Here is a 16,392-nt window from a genome sequence, read left to right on the forward strand (position 1 = left end):
CAATGACGATTGTGAAAAGATACTTGCTCAGAGTGAAGTACCATAGTGACCATCATGAAGGAAAATCCCCCAGGATGCCCCTCAGGAACTCTCACCCAAACAGAAATCCTACTGGAATGGTCTTTTCCCTCAAGTCCTTGCAGTGAGAATCTAAATGACCTAACCACAAAAAGGAGCTTGGGGAGGACTCCTGGGAACTGAGCAGGTGGACTCCATTTTAGTTTTCATGCACTTTCCAGCTAGTTTTTAAGAGCTTTCAGCTTCCCCTTTACCCTTCACATATTCTGGATGTTTTGTAAACAGAAGGCTCCATAACAGCTTAAACTACCCTGTGTTTACCAGTCAAAGAGCAGAGGAAGCCTCTGAGATATTCTGTGTTCTGGCACGCTGACCAGATGCTCCAGATGAAGCTGGGGCATGAGGGCCCAGCTATAATCCTTTCCTGGCAAGCCTGGCTGAAGGGGCAATGAGACTAAAGCAACTGATTAAACGCAGTATAAAACTGAAAGAAAATGAGATAGAAAGAAATTAGCTTTAAACCTCAAGGCTGTGTATGCAATGGGGGTTGGGAAGCAGTATGAGAAGTCAGTCTTAGAGATTTCCCTGAAACAAAGGGATTATGAATTGTCCAATATGAGCAAATCCGTCTGCTCCACAGCCACATGACAGCTTCGTACCCAGTGCTGTTCATTAAACACTTTGCACACATTTGGAGATAATGGGATGCAGCCAACTTCCTGAAAAAGCTCTGAGACTCCCCCTTCCCAAGTCTTTTACTCAGGAAGTGCAAGCTGTGAAGCATGGCTGTCATCAGCAGGGACAGGGTTGATATTTCCTGCCATTCTTCAAGTACTGCCTGCCCCCTTGTCTTTCTGGTTCTCCTCTGTAACTAATGGACTAATGTTACCTGCAGATGAACGGCTGGGAGAGAAAACGTCTAACTGACCAGAACTAAATAAATAAAACACTCAGAAGTGCTTGAAGGGAGGTAGAAAAGAGAGGAAGTATAGCAAGAGAAAGTTCCCCACCTCTGACATTGTAACTTAAATCCCACAGAGAAACCACAGAAGGGACTCAAGTGTTTTGAAAAATGAACCAGAGCAGCAAACTTCCAAGCATGCTTTCCCAGTCTGAGCAGCCCCATTCCTGGAAAGGTGGGTCAGAGCTGTTTTCAGGGTTTATCTCCAATGGGCAAAAGAGAGTGGCTGTGAATTTCCTAAGGAGGCTTATGCTTGCCAGTGTCCACTGGACTGCCATACTAAAGCATAAGCAGACAATGGAAAGCAAGGAAGGAACAGACAGACATCCTGACCACCATTCAGACTGCTGGCTATCACAGCCAGCCTGAATAGAGAGACCTTTCCATACATCCCATCTATTACCTCCCCAGTGATACTGATTTCAGCTTGTGATTCATCCAGCCAAGATTGCCAGAAGAAATATCAACAACTTCAGATATGCAGATGATACCACTTTAATGGCAGAAAGTGAAGAGGAACTAAGGAGCCTCTTGATGAAGGTGAAAGAGGACAGTGAAAAAGCTGGCTTAAAACTCAATATTCAAAAATCTAAGATCATGACATCCGGTCCCATCACTTCATGGAAAATAGATGCGGAAACAATGGATAGTGAGAGACTTTACTTTCTTGGACTCCAAAATCACTGTGGATGGTAACAGCAGCCATGGAATTAAAAGACACTTGCTCCCTGGAAGAAAAGCTATGACAACAGTGTATTAAAAAACATAGACGTCACTTTGCTGACAAAGGGTTCTATAGACAAAGCTAAGGTTTTTTTCCACTAGTCATGTACAGATGTGAGAGTTGGACCATAAAGAATGCTGAGCACTGAAGAACTGGTACTTTTGAACTGTGGTGCTAGAGAAGACCCTTAACTTGGGCAGCAAGGAGATCAACAGTCAATCCTAAAGGAAATCAACCCTGAATATTCATTGCAAGGACTGATACTTAAGGTGAAGCTCCAAAACTTTGGCCACCTGATGGGAAGAGCCGGTCCACTGGGAAAGACCCTGATGCTGGGAAAGACCCTGATGCTGGGAAAGATTGAGGTCAGGAGAAGGGGAAGACAGAGGATAAGATGGTTGGATGGAAGGAATCCAAACTGGAAAAGAAGTAAAACTCTCACTGTTTGCAGATGGCATGATCCTCTACAAAGAAAACCCTAAAGACTCCACTAGAAAACTACTAGAGCTAATCAATGAATATAGTAAAGTTGCAGGATATAAAATCAACACAAAGAAATCCCTTGCATTCCTATACACTAATACTGAGAAAACAGAAAGAGAAATTAAAGAAACAATTCCATTCACCATTGCAATGAAAAGAATAAAATACTTAAGAATATATCTACCTAAAGAAACAAAACACCTATACGTAGAAAACTATAAAACATTGGTGACAGAAATCAAAGAGGACACTAATAGATGGAGAAATATACTGTGTTCATGGATCGGAAGAATCAATACAGTGAAAATGAGTATATACCCAAAGCAATCTACCAATGCAATCCCCATAAAGCTACCAAAGGTATTTTTTCACAGAGCTAGAATAAATAATTTCACAATTTGTATGGAAATACAAAAAACCTCAAATAGCCAAAGCAATCTTGAGAAAGAAGAATGGAACTGGAGGAATCAACCTGCCTGACTTCAGGCTCTACTACAAAGCCACAGTCATCAAGATAGTATGATACTGGCACAAAGACAGAAATATAGATCAATGGAACAAAATAGAAAGCCCAGAGATAAATCCATGCACCTATGGACACCTTACCTTTGACAAAGGAGGCAAGAATATACAATGGAGAAAAGACAATATCTTTAACAAGTGGTGCTGGGAAAACTGGTCAACCACTTGTAAAAGAATGAAACTAGAACACTTTCTAACAACCTACACAAAAATAAACTCAAAATGGATTAAAGATCTAAACATAAGACCAGAAACTATAAAACTCCTAGAGGAGAACATAGGCAAAACACTCTCTGACATAAATCACAGCAGGATCCTCTATGACCCACCTCCCAGAGTAATGGAAATAAAAGCAAAAATAAACAAATGGGACCTAATCAAAATTAAAAGCTTCTGCACAACAAAGGAAACTATAAGCAAGGTGAAAAGACAGCCTTCAGAATGGGAGAAAATAATAACAAATGAAGCAACTGACAAACAACTAATCTCAAAAATATACAAGCAACTCCTGCAGCTCAATTCCAGAAAAATAAATGACCCAATCAAAAAATGGGCCAAAGAACTAAACAGACATTTCTCCAAAGAAGACATACAGAGGGCTAACAAACACATGAAAAGATGGTCAACATCACTCATTATGAGAGAAATGCAAATGAAAACCATAATGAGGTACCATTTCACGCCAGTCAGAATGGCTGCTATTCCGAAGTCTACTTTTGGAAGTCTATTCCAAAAGTCTACAAGCAATAAATGCTGGAGAGGGTGTGGAGAAAAAGGAACCCTCTTACACTGTTGGTGGGAATGCAAACTAGTTCAGCCACTATGGAGAACAGTGTGGAGACTCCTTAAAAAACTGGAAACAGAAGTGCCATACGACCCAGCAATTCCACTGCTGGGCATACACATCGAGAATTCAAAGAGACACGTGTACCCCAATGTTCATTGCAGCACTGTTTACTACAGGACATGGATGCAATCTAGATGTCCATCAACAGATGAATGGATAAGAAAGCTGTGGTACATATACGCAATGGAGTATTACTCAGCCATTAAAAAGAATATATTTGAATCAGTTCTAATGAGGTGGATGAAACTGGAGCCTATTATACAGAGTGAAGCCAGAAAGAAAAACACCAATACAGTATACTAACGCATATATATGGAATTTAGAAAGATGGTAACGATAACCCTGTATGCAAGACAGCAAAAGAGCCACAGATGTATAGAACAGTCTTATGGACTCTGTGGGAGAGGGTGAGGGTGGGATGATTTGGGAGAATGGCATTGAAACATGTATAATATCATATACGAAACGAATCGTCAGTCCAGGTTCGATGCATGATACAGGATACTCAGGGCTGGTGCACTGGGATGACCCAGAGGGATGGTATGGGGAGGGAGGTGGGAGGGTGGTTCAGGATGGGGAACATGTGTACACCCATGGTAGATTCATGTTGATGTATGGCAAAACCAATACAATATTGTAAAGTAATTAGCCTCCAATTAAAATAAATAAATGTATATTTAAAAAAAAAGAAAAGAAAACTCCAAAAAAAAAAAAAAGATGGATGGCAACGCCAACTCAATGGACATGATTTGAGCAAGCTCCATGAGATGGTGGACAGGAAAGCCTGGCATGCTGCAGTCCATGGGGTCTCAAAGAGTGACACAGAACTTAGCAACTAAATGATTACATCCTCATGTCATTGCCTGCAACTTCAAAATATCAAAGTTGAGAGCTTGCATAACTGATGAATAAAAAGACTAGTATCACACTCAAGACCCTTAGAAACATGGCTCTCTTTATGGGAATCTGTTAACTCTTCAAACTAAAGAATGAACACGGGCTTTAACATCAAGTTCTGGGTTAAAGTGTTCAGTTCAGTTACTCAGTCGTGTCCGACTCTGTCATCCCATGGACTACAGCAGTAATATCTCTGCTTTTTAATATGCTGTCTAGGTTGGTCATAGCTTTTCTTCCAAGGAGCAAGTGTCTTTTAATTTCATGGCTGCAATCACCATCTGCAGTGATTTTGGAGCCCAGAAAAATAAAATCTCTCACTGTTTCCATTGTTTCCCCACCTATTTGCCATGAAGTGACAAGACCAGATGCCATGTTCTTAGTTTTCTGAATGTTGAGTTTTAAACCAACTTTTTCACTCTCCTCTTTCACTTTCATCAAAAGGCTCTTTAGTTCTTCTTCACTGTCTGCCATAAGAGTGGTATTATCTGCATATCTGAGGTTACTGATATTTCTCCTGGCAATCTTGATTCCAGCTTGTGCTTCATCCAACCCAGCATTTCACATGATGTACTCTGCATATAAGTGAAATAAGCAGGGTGACAAGATACAGCCTTGACATATTCCTTTCCTGATTTGGAACCAGTCTGTTGTTCCACATCCAGTTCTAACTGTTGCTTCTTGACCTGAATACAGATTTCTCAGGAGGCAGGTAAGGTGGTCTGGTATTTCCATCTCTTTCAGAATTTTCCACAGTTTGTTGTGATCCACACAGTCAAAGGCTTTGGCATAGTCAATAAAGCAGAAGTAGATGTTTTTTATGGAACTCTATTGTTTTTTCTATGATGCAATGGATGTTGGCCATTGATCTCTGGTTCTTCTGCCTTTTCTAAATACGGCTTGAACATCTGGAAGTTCACAGTTCATGTACTGTTGAAACCTGACTTGGAGAATTTTGAGCATTACTTTGCTAGCGTGTGAGATGACTGCAATTGTGCAGTAGTTTGAAAATTCTTTGGTATTGCCCTTCTTTGGGATTGGAATAAAAACTGACCTTTTCCAGTCTTGTGGCCACTGTTGAGTTTTCCAAATTTGCTGGCATATTGAGTGCAGCACTTTCACAGCATCATCTTTTAGGATTTGAAATAGCTCAACTGAAACTCCATCACCTCCATCAGCTTTATTCACAGTGATGCTTCCTAAGGCCCACTTGACTTTGCATTCCAGGATGTCTGGCTATAGGTGAGTGATCACACCATCATGGTTATCTGGGTCATGAAGATCTTTTTTTTTGCACTGTTCTTCTGTGTATTCTTGCCACCTCTTCTTAATACTTTCTGCTTCTGTTAGGTCCATGCCATTTCTGTCCTTTATTGGGCCCATCTTTGCAAGAAATGTAACCTTGATATCTCTAAGCTTCTTGAAGTGATCTCTAGTCTTTTCCATTCTACCGTTTTATTCTATTTCTTTGCATTGATCACCGAGGAAGACTTTCTTATCTCTCCTTGCTATTCTTTGGAACTCTGCATTCAAATGGGTATATCTTTCCTTTTCTCCTTTGCCTTTAGCTTCTTTTCTCAGCTATTTGTAAGGCCTTTTCAGACAACCATTTTGCCTTTCTGCATTTCTTTTTCTTGGGGATGGTCTTGATCACTGCCTCCTGTACAATGTCACGAACCTCTGTCCATAATTCTTCAGGCACTCTGTGTATCAGATCTAATCCCTTAAACATGTTTGTCACTTCCACTGAATAATCATAAGGGATTTGATTTAGGTCATACCTGAATGGTCTAGTGGTTTTTCCTACTTTCTTCAATTTGAGTCCTCCCATAAACCATTTCAGAGTCCTTAAGCAATTACCCTGTTCTATAAAGCCAGAATAATATTACCCATAGCACATGCAGAGTACATCATGCGAAATGCTGGGCTGGGTGAAGTACAAGCTGGAATCAAGATTGCCGGGAGAAATATCAATAACCTCAGATGTGCAGTTGACACCACCCTTATGGCAGAAAGCAAACAGGAGCTAAAGAGCCTCTTGATGAAAGTGAAAGAGGAGAGTGAAAAAGCTGGCTTATAACTCAACATTCAAAAAATGAAGATCATGGCATCTGGTCCCATCATGCATGGCAAATAGATGGGGAAACAATGGAAACAGTGACAGACTATATTTTGGGAGGCCCAAAAATCACTGCAGATGGTGACTGCAGCTATGAAATTAAAAGACGCTTGCTCTTTGGAAGAAAAACTATGACAAACCCAGACGGCATATTAAAAAGCAGAGACATTACTTTGCCAACCAAGTCTGTCTAGTCAAAGCTATGGCTTTTCCAGTAGTCATGTATGGATGTGAGAGTTGGACCATAAAGAAACCTGAGTGCTGAAGAATTGATGCTTTTAAACTGTGGTGTTGAAGAAGACTCGAGAGTCCCTGGGACTGCTTGGAGATCCAAACAATCATAAAGGAAATCAGTACTGAATATTCACTGGAAGGACTGAAGCTGAAACTCCAACACTTTGGCCACCTGATGCGAAGAACTGACTCATTGGAAAAGACCTTGATGTTGGGACAGATTGAGGGCAGGAGAAGGCAACAACAGAGGATGAGATGGTTGGATGGCATCACCGACTCAATGAGTTTGAGCAAGCTCTGGGAGCTGGTAATGAACAGAGAAGCCTGGCGTGCTGCAGTTCACGTGGTTGCAAAGAGTCGGACACAACTGAGTGACTGAACTGAACCGACAGCAAGAGTTGTTGCAGGATAAAATAGAGACAATATACTTTAAGAACCTGCTCCTTGCTGGCTCCTTTTCCACAACCACCCTTCCTCATATCCACACTGTACTTGGTCCAAGCTAGTCCAGTTCTCTCTGGCATACTGTGCTCTTCAAGTCCTCCCCATTCTACAGAAAAGAAACTGAATTTTTAATAATTTCTCAAATCTCTAAAGGAGAAAAAATAATTTAATACTTAACTATCCCAGGGCCCCATTCATAGATCACTGGGTTGTCACTGTGAAGGTGCTTTCGTAATTCAACAAAGCTATGAGCCATGCTGTGTAGGGCCACCTGAGACATCCATGGGTGGGTCATTGTGAAGAGTTCTAACAAGACATGATCCACTGAAAGAGGGAATGGCAAACCACTCCTGTATACTTGGCATGAGAAGCTCATGAACTGTATAAAAGAACAAAAAGCTATGACACCGAAAGATGAGTCCCCCAAGTCTGAAGGTGTACAATAAGCTGCAGGGGAAGAGCGGAGGACAACTACTAATAGCCCCAGAATGCATGAAGCACCTGGGCCTTCAAAGAATGAAGCAAAGTGGAAACATACTGCACAGGAACCCGCAATGTTAGGTCCATGAATCAAAGTAAATTGGACATGGTCAAGCAAGAGATGCTAAGAATAAACATCTACATCTTAGGAATCAGTGAACTAAAATGGATGGCAATGGGAGAATTTAACTCAGATGACCATTATATCTACTACTGTGGGCAAGAATTGCATAGAAGAAATGGAGTAGCCCTCATAATCAACAAAAAGTCTGAAATCAGTACTTGGGTGCAATCTCAGTTTGCTTCCAAGGCAAGCCATTCAACATCACAGTAATTCAAGTCTATGCCCCAACTACCGATGCTGAAGAAGCTGAACTTGATCAGTTCTATGAAGACCTAGAAGACGTCCTAGAACTAATACCAAAAAAGATGTTCACTGGGGATTGGCATGTAAAAGTAGGAAGTCAAGAGATACCTTGAGTAACAGGCAAGTCTGGCCTTGGAGAACAAAATGAAGCAGGGCAAAAGCTAACCAAATTCTGTTAAGAGAATGCACTGGTCATAGCAAATACTCTTTTTCAACAACACAAGAGATGATTTTACACATGGACATAACTGAATGGTCAATACCAAAATCAAATTGATTATATTTTTTGTAGCTGAAGATGGAGAAGCTGTATACAGTCAGCAAAAACAAGACCTGGAGCTGATCATCAGCTTCTCATAGCAAAATTCAGAAAGAAAGGGGAAAACCAAAGAAAGGGGGAAGACCAGCAAGCCAGCCAGGTACTACTTAAATCAAATTTCCTATGAATATGCGGTGGAGGTAACAAATAGACTCAAAGGATTAGATCTACTTAACAGTGTGCCTGAAGAACTATGAAACGAAGGTCCTTAATACAGTACAGGAGACAGCGAAAAACAACATCCCAAAGAAAAAGAAAAGCAAGAAGGCAAAGTGGCTATCTGAGGAGGCTTTACAAATAGCTGAAGAAAGAAGAGAAGAACAAGGGAGAAAGGGAAAGGTGAATGAAAGTCACTCTGTCGTGTCTCTTTGCAACTCCATGGAATCCCATGGAATTCTCCAGGCCAGAATACTGGAGTAGGTAGCGTTTCCCTTCTCCAGGGTATATCCCCAACCCAGGGATCAAATCCAGGTCTCCCACCATGCAGGCGGATTCTTTTACCAGTTGAGCCACAGGAAAGCCCAAGAATACTGGAGTGGGTTGCCTATCCCTCCTCCAGAGAATCTTCCCAACCTGATCCATATTGCCAATGACTATCGAACCAGGGTCTCCTGCATTGCAGGCAGATTCTTTACCAACTGAGCTATCAGGGAAGCCCAAAGGGAAAGGTACACCCAACTAAATGCAGAGTTCCAAAGAACAGCAATGGAGAGACAAGAAGGTCTTCTTCAATGAACAGTGCGTAAAACTAGAAGAAAACAACAGAAGGCCAAAGACTAGAGATCTCTTGAGGAAACTTGGAGCTATCAAGGGAACATTTTGCCCAAAGATGGGCACAATAAAGGACAGAAATGGTGGAGATCTAGTAAACACTGAAAAGATCAAGAAGAGATGGAAAGAATACACAGAAGAACTGTACAAAAAAGATCTTAATGAACTGGATTACTATGATGATGTGGTCAGCCACCCAGAGCCAGACATTCTGGAATGCGAAAATCAACTGGGCCTTAGGAAGCACTGCTTTTAATAAAGCGAGTGGTGTGATGGAATTCCAGTAGAACTATTCAAAACCCTAAAGGATGATGCCATCAATGTGTTACATTCAATATGTCAGCAAATCTTGAAGACCCAGCAGTGGCCACAGGATTGGAAAAGGTCAATTCTCATACCAATCCCAAGATGAGTAATATTAAAGAATGTGACAACCATTGGACAATTGCACTCATCTCCCATGTGAGTAAGGTCACGCTTAAAACCTTGCATGCTAGGCTTCAGCATTATGTGAACTAAGAACTTCCAGATGTCCAAACTGGGTTTTAAAAAGGAAGAGGAACCAGAGATCAAATTGCCAGCATTTGCTGGATCACAGAGAAAACAAGGGAATTCCAGAAAAACATCTACCTCTGTTTCATCAACTACACTAAAGCCTTTGACTGTGTGGATCACAACAAACTGTGGAAAGTTCTTAAAGAGATGGGAATACCAGACCATTTTATCTGTCTCCTGAGAAACCTGTATGCAGGTCAAGAAGCAACAGTTAGAACCCTGTGTGGAACAACTGATGGTTCAAGACTGAGAAAGCAGTATGACAGGGTTGTCTGTGGTCACCATGTTTGTTTAACCTACTACACCAGGCACATATGAGAAATGCTGGGCTGGATGAGTAACAAGCTGAAATCAAGATAGGTGGGAGAAACATCCAACAACCTCAGATATGCGGGATGATGCCACTCTAATGGCAGAAAGCGAAGAGGAACTAAAGTCTCTTGATGAGGGTGAAAGAGAGTGAAAGAGCCTGTCTAAAACTAAATATTAAAAAAACTAAGATTACAGCATCTGGTCCAGAAGGAGAAAAGGTGGAATTAGTGACAGATTTTCTCTTCTTGGGCTCTAAAACCACTGTGGATGGTGACTGCAGTCATGAAATCAGAAGATGATTGCTTCTTAGCAGGAAAGCTATGACAAACCTAGACAGTGTGTTGAAAAGCAAGAGACATCACTCTGCCGACAAAGGTCTGTATAATCAACGCTATGGTCTTCTCAGTGGTCACGTGTGGTTGTGAGAGCTGTAAAGAAGGCAGAATGCCAAAGAATTGATACCTTCAAACTGTGGTGCTGGAGAAGACTCCTGAGAGTCCCTTGGACAGCAATGAGATCAAACCAGTCAATCTTAAGGGAAATCAACCTGAATACTTGGTGGAAGGACTGATGCTGAAGCTCCAGTATTTTGGTTATCTGATGAGAACAGCCAACTCATTGGAAAAGCCCCAGATGCTGGGAGAGACTGAGGGCAGAAGGAGAAGAGAGTGTCAGAGGATGAGATGGCTGGATGGCATCACCAATCCAATGGACATGAACTTGGACAAACTTTGGGAGATGGTGAGAGACTGGGAGGCCTGGTGTGCTGCAGTCCATGGGGTCGCAAAGAGTCAGACACAACTGGATGACTGATCAACAACAATCCCAGAGCAGGGCTTCCCTGGTGGCTCAGTGGTAAACAATCTGCCTGCTAATGCAGAAGACGTGAGTTCAATCCCTGGAGAAGGAAAGATCGGGAAGATCCCCTAGAGAAGAAAACGGCAACCCACTCCAGTATTCTTGCCTGGGAAATCCCATGGACAGAGGAGCCTGGCAGGCTATAGTCTGTGGGGTCACCAAGAGTCAGACATGACTTAGCAACCAAACAACAACATCCCAGAGCAAAGAGTTTTTTGATTGTTTGTTTGTTTAGCTTAAAACTAGTTATGGTAGAAATTGCTAGTGATTCCTTATGATCTGTTCTCCCATTCTTCCACAGCAGCCAAACTTTTGCTGGGCAAATGAAATACAAGTAAAAAAGACTACATTTTGGCCAACAAGATATAAGCAAAAACATCATTTGCCAGATTTCAGGTCTTCCTTAAAAGACTTAATCGTCACTGGCTTCCTCTTCTATGTCCCTTCTTCCACTCTGCTCCCTGGGATGCAGATCCGGTCATTTAAAATGATGAAGAAAGGGTTATTCCTTAGGGCAGGAATCTTAGTGTGACTAGAACGAACTCAAGACCCACCGTGTCCACCTGAAGCAGGGCTGCCATACCGGCCCTGCTGATCTGAAGATCGTGTTTAGGTGAAAGAGAAATAAACATCTATCTTATATATATCATTTCCTGGTACTTGCAGACAATTCATAATGTCTAGACCAAAATCAGACACATCCCCTTAAGTAAGATATGACTTACTTCTAACCAACACAGGAAAGGTAACAGGATGCATGTGAACACGTACATGTCACTGCACTACCTGACACCATAATGTCTGTTTTGCTGAGAACTTGCTCTCTCTCTCACTGGCTTTGAAAAACCAAGCTGCCATGTTGGGAGATATTTATGGAGATGAACACATGGCAAGAAACAGAGAGCAGGCTCCAGCCAGCAAGAAAATGAAGCCCCTAATGTGCCAACCTGCAAAAGACTGAATTCTGCAAAAAACATTGGACCCCCATGAGCTTATTAGAAAGATATCCTTCCCCAGGCAAGCCTCAGGTTAGAAGTCAGCTATTGCAGTGATACTGGAGAAGGAAATGGCAACCCACTCCAGTATTCTTGCCTGGAGAATCCCAGGGATGGAGAAGCCTGGTGGGCTGCCGTCTATGAGGTTGCACAGAGTCGGACATGACTGAAGCAACTTAGCAGCAGCAGCAGCAGCACTGCAGTGATACAGAGGACCCACTGAGTCATGTGTGGAATCCTGAACCATAGATACTGAAATAGAAAATGTGCATTGCTTTAAGCAGCTAAGTTAATGGTAACTTGTCAGACAGCAACAGATAACTAATACACTGGCTAAAAAAATCATTACAGATATGTAAAGATGATTCACTATTGGGTAATATACAAATATAATTTGCCAAATGAGGTCACAGTAGGATTATCACACAGTCATCTAGGTAGATGGCAAAAAGGCATACAATTCACCATAAATTTTTTTTTAATTTTATTTTATTTTTAAACTTTACATAATTGTATTGGTTTTACCGATTACCAAAATGAATCAGCCACAGGTATACATGTGTTCCCCATCCTGAACCCTCCTCCCTCCTCCCTCCCCATACCATCCCTCTGGGGTAAACTTCCCAGACTTCTGGGTAGTCCCAGTGCACTAGCCCCAAGCATCCAGTATTGTCCATCGAACCTGGACTGGCCTCTCGTTTCATGCATGATATTTTACATGTTTCAATGCCATTCTCCCAAATCTTCTCACCCTCTCCCTCTCCCATAGAGTCCATAAGACTGTTCTATACATCAGTGTCTCTTTTGCTGTCTCGTACACCGGGTTATTGTTACCATCTTTCTAAATTCCATATATATGTGTTAGTATACTGTATTGGTGTTTTTCTTTCTGGCTTACTTCACTCTGTATAATAGGCTCCAGTTTCATCCACCTCATTAGAACTGATTCAAATGTTTTCTTTTTAATGGCTGAGTAATACTCCATTGTGTATATGTACCACAGCTTTCTTATCCATTCATCTGCTGATGGACATCTAGGTTGCTTCCATGTCCTGGCTATTATAAACAGTGCTGCGATGAACACTGGGGTACACGTGTCTCTTTCCCTTCTGGTTTCCTCAGTGTGTATGCCCAGCAGTGGGATTGCTGGATCATAAGGCAGTTCTATTTCCAGTTTTTTAAGGAATCTCCACCCTGTTCTCCATAGTGGTTGTACTAGTTTGCATTCCCACCAACAGTGTAAGAGGGTTCCCTTTTCTCCACACCCTCTCCAGCATTTATTATTTGTAGACTTTTGGATCGCAGCCATTCTGACTGGTGTGAAATGGTACCTCATAGTGGTTTTGATTTGCATTTATTTCTTTTAGATGCCCTTGGTGAAAATGAAATTTATATATGCACACTTAATGCTACTCTAACATATTTACTTGACATAAACATATGTAATATAAACACATATAAAAATAGATAAAAGACACATACACATCAAATGCCATCATGTATAATCATGAAATATCAAAAGGATTCCTGTCAAAAACAAATTACCTACTATACCACTATAAAAGAAAATATGTATCTTTCTTTGCATGTATTTTGACTGTATAAACTAAAGAATAAACTGAAAATCTTTTATAAACAATAAAATAGTTTAGTAAGGTACTAGGCAGTATTTTTTTGAAAAAATCAATGGCCAAATCATTTCCAATAATAGTGAGTTAGATTATTCAGATCAAACCACTCTGAAAACAAAAAAACCTGAATATAAAAATACATTCACTAAAAGCATCAAAAAAGCAACAAAATGTTTAGGAACTACAAAACCAAAAGCTAAGGAAGGGACAAAACAGAACCAGAGTATGAAAGCCACTCAACCCTGCAGCATTCATTGATTCATTCAACTTGGGTTTTGGTTTTGCAGCCCTGTGGGGAAAGGAGAATAAAGTCAAAGTCTAGAGCCACCCAAAGTGGGAACTCTCCCCACCTTTTCCTGAGAGTTTAGTCTTTTGAATTCCTAGCTTAAAGGTGAATTAGAAAGACTGCCCTGGCAATACTCAGTGCAACAGCTATGTGGGGAGCACAGGGCAAGGGAAGGAAAAGGAAAAAGGAAAAGAAAAAGCTGACCCCAAAAAACTGAAGTCACAATCTGCTTCCACATGGTTTACAATCTAGACTCACATCTCTTGGGCAGACTAAGAAATCTCAAGTTGTGAACTTGATTTGCCATGGTTCCATATCGTTAATTACCTCTAGGCACCTGGCAGAAGAGAACTCAAATCTGCTACAAATAATTTTTAATAATAATGACTAGTACAGTAAAACAACCACCAAGCTTATAAGGAAACAAGGTACCACTGATGCAAATTGGCAGAAAAAGACCTGGAATTGTAAAAATATGTATTTTAAAATACGTATACTAGTTTTAAATAAAAGACATCCTTTAAAATTTCTGCAGCAAATAGGAAATTTTAGAAAGGAATAAATCAAACTTTGACAAGACACAAATAAAACTTCTAAAACTTAGAACTATAAATTCATAACTGAGTATTTAATGGACAGATTCAATAGCAGATTAGACAGAGTAGAAGGGAAAACAAGTAAACCAGAAGACATGCTGCACAAAACTATTGAGGTTTCAACAGAAGTGGCATATATAGGGGAAATATGGAAAACAGGTAAAGAAATGTGAAAGACTACTGGATAAGAAGGTCTAACATATGTTTCTTTAGAATCTCAAAAAGATAGGAAAAAGAAACAGGCAGAGACAATATTTCAAGCTATAATAGCTATAAATGTTCTAGAACAGATGAAAGACACAAATCCAGATTGAATAAATTCAACAAACTCCAAGCAGGAATTTTTTTTTTTTTAATCTTCACCTAAATACATCATCATGGGAAAGTAAAAAAAAAAAATCATAAAAACAGAAAATCTTAAAAGTAGACAGTTGGGAGCTGTCTGTGCCACCTGCTAAAGCTGGCACTACTCTGTGGGGCCCTGCCTGCTCCTGGTCAGCACCATGTATGTGTCCTGTGACATCTGGCACTGGGTACAATCCATGTAGGAATTCTCAGTCAAGAACATTGACGAGAGCGTGGTTAACCTGGATAAGCACCAGGCTAAGTATGCATAGTCACCAGTGTGACCTTGCAAAGAGGCAAGACGGATGTAAATTACACTCATGAACGGCCAATGCGCAGAGTGTAGTTTACAGATTCTGCCCTTCCCTTGCAACCAGTTCAGGAGGCAGGAGCCAGGGAGCAATGCTGAGATCAAAAAGTTCGCCATGGCTACAGCATCAAATTTGGTTAAGTTCAGCGAGATCTGTGTGAATGGGGATGATGTCCACCCTCTGTGGAAGTGCATGAAAATTCAGCCCAAGGGGAGGAGGACGCTGGGAAATGCCATCAAATGGAACTTCACCAAGTTCCTCATTGACAAGAACAGCTGTGTGCTGAAATGGTATGGTCCCATGGAAGAGTCCCTGGTGGTACAGAACAACATGCCGTGTTACCTCTAGAGCTCTACCAGTGTGATGCCCTCACCCAAGCCTGCTGCCTGTGCCCCAGCAGCCTTCCACCGGTGCCCATGATGGTCTGCCTGAAAACCAGCCCCCAAGGGGGCAGACCCACCCTTGAGGGAGGAAGGTCCTTTGACCCAGCTGCAGCTTGGCAACCCCCAACCCTGGCTGCCTTGTAGGGATAAGACATACAATATAAAAAAAATAGGCAGAGATTGAGGGACACAGATTATTTTCAAAAGAGTGATCACTTGATAGCCAGATTCTTAACAGCAACAACAGAAGGCAGAATGGAATAATACATTTAATTCATTAAGAGAAAACAAATGTCATCATAAAATTTCATATCCAGAGGAAAGAGAGGGGCAGAAAGGAGGAAGAAAGGGAAAGGCAGACAGGCTCATAATCTGAAAGTAGAATACATGTTCTTTTCAGGCACATGTGAACACTTATAAAAACTGATCATACACTAACAGAAAGTCTCAATTATTTTCAAATGACTGAAATTATAAAAGTATTTATCTAACCACAAGATAGATGTTACTAACAAAAACATAACTATGAACTTTCTGTTGCATTTGGAAATTGAGAAATACACTTAAGCGACATTCTCCATCCCCCTTCTGATGTCTATGTAGGAAGTTTTCTCTGTCCCTCTTCTTACTTTAATAAAACTCTGCTACACAAAAGCTCTTGAATGATCAAGCCTGGTCCCTGGTCCCAAAGCTAAATCTTCTTCTTCAGAGATCACGAATCCAACAGCGTTCAACGTAAGCTATCATCTTGGGGGCTTGTCCGGGATGTTCAGAACAAGGTAAGAACACTCAGAGTTCTAGCCTCTCTGCTTTCTCAGTATGCAAGTTTTCTGATTTACTTTACTAACTCTATGGTGTATTTGTGTGAATGAATGACACGTCCTGTGCGGTGCCTTCGTAATGACTTTGTAATGACTGAAGGCAACCCCCAAAAGGG

The 16,392-nt window shown here is 41.1% G+C and overlaps 1 protein-coding gene and 1 pseudogene across 4 annotated transcripts in view; one reads left to right on the forward strand and one right to left on the reverse strand.

The window, feature by feature from the left end:
* Nucleotides 1-16,392, reverse strand: part of SIL1 (SIL1 nucleotide exchange factor) — a 250,768-nt gene that overhangs the window by 41,585 nt on the left and 192,791 nt on the right. The window lies entirely within an intron of this gene.
* Nucleotides 14,377-16,028, forward strand: LOC104996177 (annotated as a pseudogene).

Source organism: Bison bison, unplaced genomic scaffold (assembly GCF_000754665.1).
Source record: "Bison bison bison isolate TAMUID 2011002044 unplaced genomic scaffold, Bison_UMD1.0 scf7180017864291, whole genome shotgun sequence".
Taxonomy (NCBI): domain Eukaryota; kingdom Metazoa; phylum Chordata; class Mammalia; order Artiodactyla; family Bovidae; genus Bison; species Bison bison.